The sequence below is a fragment of the Triticum dicoccoides genome, chromosome 4B, assembly GCF_002162155.2.
Source record: "Triticum dicoccoides isolate Atlit2015 ecotype Zavitan chromosome 4B, WEW_v2.0, whole genome shotgun sequence".
Taxonomy (NCBI): domain Eukaryota; kingdom Viridiplantae; phylum Streptophyta; class Magnoliopsida; order Poales; family Poaceae; genus Triticum; species Triticum dicoccoides.
In genome coordinates, this window is record NC_041387.1 from 461466537 (window position 1) to 461472311 (window position 5775).

Consider the following 5775-nt stretch of genomic DNA (forward strand, 5'->3'; position numbering starts at 1 on the left):
AAGTTTACCGCTGTTGCAAAAACTCCCTAGAAAAGTCAGAAAATGATAAAATGTTGAATTTTTTGCATAGTGAGCTCTGATAAATTTTCTACAGTGTGGTAGACTTTCATAATTTTTGGAGTTAGGGAAGTATGATGAATCTTGCATTCTTTACGGACTGTACTGTTTTGGCAGATTGCTGTTATGTTTGCATTGTTTGCATATGTTTGCTTGTTTAATGATTCTATTTGAGGATAGGAGTATTAAATATGCAGAGGATTTAGTTAGCAATGTTGAATAATAATTTTAGTGATTTGTTACAGTAGAAAATGATAAGGTTTTTGCATTGGTTTATACTAACTTATCTCACGAGTTCTTTTTGAGTTTGGTGTGGATGAAGCTTTCGAGATTTAGGAAACCGAGATATAAAAGGAATTAAGGAGACACAAAAGCTCAAGCTTGGGGATGCCCAAGGCACCCCAAGATAATATTTCAGGAATTCTCAAGCATCCAAGCTTGGGGATGCCCTGGTAGGCATCCCACCTTTCTTCTTCAACAATTATCGGTTAGTATCGGTTGAACCTAAGTTTTTGCTTCTTCACATGAGTTGTGTTATCCTTGCAATGCCATTTTATTTTATTTTGCTTGATGTTTGAATAAAGTACTTAAGATCTGAAATACTTAAATAAGAGAGAGTCCTCACATAGTTAAATAATTGTTTGACTACTCATTGATCTTCACTTGTATCTTTTTGGAGTAGTTTATCATTTACTCGTGTACTTCACTTATATCCTATGAGTAAATGGTTGAATGAGTTGAATATCATAAATCTGAAATTATATATGCTTCATATGCTTACCCCATGGGGATTAATGACTTCACATATAAGAAGTAGAGGTGGTAAATTTATTGAATGTTAGCAAACATTGTATTGGTCACTTGAACAATTCATCAAAGAATATTGAAGGAAGAGAGATTTCACATATAAATATAGTATCTTGAACATCTTTTGTAATTGTGAGCACTCATTAAAATATGACATACTAAAAGGTTGATGTTGGACAAGGAAGACAACATAATGGGTTATGTTTTCCTATATCTGAAAAGTTATATTGTCTTGGATCATCCAACATGTTGAGCTTGCCTTTCCCTCTCCTGATAGCCAAATTCTTTGCACCAAGTAGAAATACTACTTGTGCTTCCAAACATCCTTTAATCCAGTTTTACCATGAGAGTCCACCATACCTACCTATGGATTGAGTAAGATCCTTTAAGTAAGTTGTCATCGGTGCATGCAATAAAAATTGCTCTCTAAATATGTATGATCTATTAGTGCGAAGAAAATAAGCTTTATAAGAACTTGTGATAGGGAAGAAATAAAAGCGATAGACTGCATAATAAAGGTCTTTATCACAAGTGGCAATATAAAGTGACGTTCTTTTGCATTAAGATTTTGTGCATCCAACCACAAAAGCGCATGACAACCTCTGCATCCCTCTGCGAAGGGCCTATCTTTTACTATTATCTTTTACCCTTGTACAAGAGTCATGGTGATCATCACCTTTCCTTTTTACACCTTTTCCTTTGGCAAGCACTTTTGTGTTGGGGTGATCCGAATATATATATATATATATATATATATATATATATATATATATATATATATATATATATATATATATATATATATATATATAGGACTCCTCTTTTATACTCCCAGGAGTATGTACTCCTAAGTAGGAAGGCCACCCGTTAGCACCAATTAGCAGCTAACTACAAAAACGAAAAAAGAAAATGGTTATGAGCCGGTTGCATGCCCCTGCATGCAAGGGCGTTCAACTATCCCGCACACGACTAGGAAATTTGTTACGAAGGTGTCTCCTCGGTTATGGTAGTTTGTACTTTTTTTTCTGTATTGAAGTATATAGTTCCCTCCTCGCAGAAAAAAGGTATACAATTCCTTATTGTCAGAATAGTATATTCTTGTAGATGGGTATGTACTGCATTTTCGTACGTACGAGTTAGGAGTATATACTTCAGTCTTGTAAGAGTATATACTTTTTTGTGTGAGAAGGAGTATATACTTCTTTTTTTAGAGTATATACTTAGCAACCAAATAAGTATGCCATACTTCTATTTGAAATGAGTATATACTACTTTGCAATCAAAAGAGTATATATACAACGTACTTAGAAATCAAAGCGAGTATATACTACTGCCAGAAATAGCTAGCAAATTAAAGAAGTATATACTGCTTCAAAAAAGGAGAGGTATCTGTACCAAATAATAAATAGAAGTACACACTTGCTTTTACATCCACTCCCCAGTTGGGGCATATATTTACAATAAAAATAGATTACAGTACAGAAGATTATATATTGCGACCAATCTGAATACGTTCCGACAGATGTCAATACACACTTCTTTTCCAAAGCTCAAATCTGCTGCAGTTTGCTGTAAGATCTGAAAGTAAAGAATTATAGTTGTTATGTCAAGAACAGGAGAAATAATGAACAAGAAGCTTGGAATATCTTTACACTATATGATGAGATGGTGAATGCTTCTTAAATTCAGAACGTCAAAAGAGAAAAAGTGCAAGTGTATTAGAACTCGAATTCCATCTAATTTACAAGATGATCTTTGTTTTGTATCGTAAACTAGAATAGCAACAAAATATATTAAGAAATGCCATGCTCTGTCTCACTTTTCTACTTATCTGATAAAAAAGCTAGAAAGTAAATCAGGTATAATTATTATTTTTTGAACAATATACCATGAGTATGTTTGACATAAAATTAGTATATTCAGAGCCGAGTATAATTAGTATATTTGTTACAAAGGAGCATCTAAAAATGAGTATATTCAGAGCTATGAGAATGTTAATTTACAAGGAGAGTACATACACAAAAAAGACAAGTTTGTTCATCTGAACAGTTTGTGAGAAGCAACTCATGATGTAGGTGACTCGGTGGGAGCGCAGGATTAGCTGAATTAATGGTGGGGATTGTGATGCCATGCTGATGTGAGTAGTTTCTAGCGCCTCTCTTGAACGCCTGAATGGGGATGCATATACGTATGTCGCCGACGGGAAGGATTCAATCACCGCAGTTATCCGAGTGCTATTGCCGTCGGCCACCAGGACAACATCCGTATAAGACATGAAAAAAATTACACCTTGCCCATCATATATCATTGGTATGTTCAGAACAAGACAGATCTGTTGTTTCCTAGAGAAGAAAGTACCGCATACTGCTGGCCCTTGGAGTTGAGGCTTCAACATCAATTGGAAAGAACATGGATCCTTGTACTGATGCATGGCTCTCACCCCTGTAAACTAACGGCGTGGAAGACGACTCCAAGGATAGATGATGGTCAACTGGAATCCAACAGAAGAAGGCGAGCTTCCCATGAATCTGGTCTTACATGTCGAAGGTTCTCGGCCTAAGACGCCCATCTCATCGTCATCGTTAAATGCTGTCGTGCAACCGCCGTTGTCGCCGTTGTGATACGTAGGCGAGGTGTTTACATGCTAGGAGCCGCCGTGAGTGAATATTTTCTATGAAGGTGCCCTTCTAAGATTTGTATTCCGGTGGACAGCTATCTAGAATCCCTAAAAACATGGATCGCACAACAAACTTCTAAACCAACGCGGTCTTCGCATCCGACTTGCTATTTCTTTTCTTTATTAATTAAAAAATAAAAAAATAAACAGGTTTAAGCAGCTACTTGGGCGCCCAAGAAAAGGGGCACACGTGGCATGGGAGTATGTACTTCTAGGAGTACCAACCCATTTTCCTATATATATATATATATATCCACTTGGATGTGGGCATTCATAAATTATTATTGTTGACATTACCCTCGAGGTAAAAGGTTGGGAGGCGAAACTATAAGCCTCTATCTTTCTCTGTGTTCGATTAAAACTTTGAACCCATAAATATCACGTGAGTGTTAGCAATTGTGAAAGATTAAATGATAATTGAGTATGTGGAGTTTGCTAAATCAAAGCTCTGACATAGACCCTTCCTAAAAATAAGATGAATTGCAATTGTTTGATGACTAAGAATGAAGTTTGCTAGTTTTCAAGAAATTTTATGGTCTATGCTTTAACATGTGAATAGCTTGTTACTTGATCATGAAAAGTTTTATGAGATGAGCTACTATTATGACATATAATGATGCTAGAAAATGTGACTAAAATTATCATTGATCAAACTTGTGCACCTGCTAGCATTCACACTTCACAAATTCTTTCTTTTATCATTTACCTACTCGATGACGAGCAGGAGTTAAGCTTGGGGATGCTGATACGTCTCCAACGTATCTATAATTTATGAAGTATCCATGCTATTATATTATCTGTTTTGGATGTTTATGGGCTTTACTATAAACTTTTATATTATTTTTGGGACTAACCTATTAACCGGAGGCCCAGCCCATATTGTTGTTTCTTTTTTTGCCTATTTCAGTGTTTCGAAGAAAAGGAATATCAAACGGAGTCCAAATGGAATGAAACCTTCGGGAGAGTTATTGTTGGAACGGAAGCAACCCAGGAGACTTGGAGTAGAGGTCAGGGAAGCTTCGAGGTGGCCACAAGGGTCAGGGGCGCGCCCTACCCCCCTGGGCGCGCCCCCACCCTCGTGGGCCCCTCGTGGCTCCCCTGACCAACTTCTTTCGCCTATATATATCTATATACCCTAAAAATATCGAGGAGCATGCTATGTCTTGAGCTTGCGTTGGTTTTCTTTGAAGAGGAAAGGGTGATGCAGCAATAGTAGCGTAAGTATTTCCCTCAATTTTTGAGAACCAAGGTATCAATACAGTAGGAGGCTCCTCAAAAGTCCCACGCACCTACACAAACAAACAAAGAACTCGCAACCAACGCAATATAGGGGTTGTCAATCCCTTCACGGCCACTTGCGAAAGTGAGATCTGATAGAGATAATATGATAAGATAAATACATTTTTGGTATTTTATAATATAGATGCAAAAAGTAAAGATGCAAATAAAAGTAGATTGAAAGCTTATATGATAAAAGATAGACCCGGGGGCCATAGGTTTCACTAGTGGCTTCTCTCAAGATAGCATAAGTATTACGGTGGGTGAACAAATTACTGTCGAGCAATTGATAGAAAAGCGAATAATTATGAGATTATCTAGGCATGATCATGTATATAGGCATCACGTCCGTGACAAGTAGACCGACTCCTACCTGCATCTACTACTATTAGTCCACACATCGACCGCTATCCAGCATGCATCTAGAGTATTAAGTTCATAAGAACAGAGTAACACATTAAGAAAGATGACATGATGTAGAGGGATAAACTCAAGCAATATGATCTAAACCCATCTTTTTATCCTCGATGGCAACAATACAATACATGCCTTGCAACCCCTGCTGTCATTGGGTAAGGACACCGCACGATTGAACCCAAAGCTAAGCACTTCTCCCATGGCAAGAAAGATCAATCTAGTAGGCCAAACCAAACTGATAATTCGAAGAGACTTGCAAAGATAACTCAATCATACATAAAAGAATTCAGAGAAGATTCAAATATTTCTTATAGATAAACTTGATCATAAACCCACAATTCATCGGATCTCGACAAACACACCGCAAAAAGAGTTTACATCGAATAGATCTCCACAAGAGAGGGGGAGAACATTGTATTGAGATCCAAAAAGAGAGAAGAAGCCATCTAGCTAATAACTATGGACCCGAAGGTCTGTGCTAAACTACTCACAAATCATCGGAGGGGCTATGGTGTTGATGTAGAAGCCCTCCATGGTCG

At 37.1% G+C, this 5775-nt stretch overlaps 1 long non-coding RNA gene across 1 annotated transcript; it reads right to left on the reverse strand.

The window, feature by feature from the left end:
- Positions 1 to 2212: 2212 nt before the first annotated feature.
- On the reverse strand, positions 2213 to 3549 carry LOC119293747. The gene is made up of 3 exons (XR_005143201.1): positions 3223 to 3549; positions 2883 to 3098; positions 2213 to 2442 (listed from the first exon to the last, which is right to left on the reverse strand). It is a non-coding gene; the product is annotated as an uncharacterized LOC119293747 (long non-coding RNA).
- Positions 3550 to 5775: the final 2226 nt, after the last annotated feature.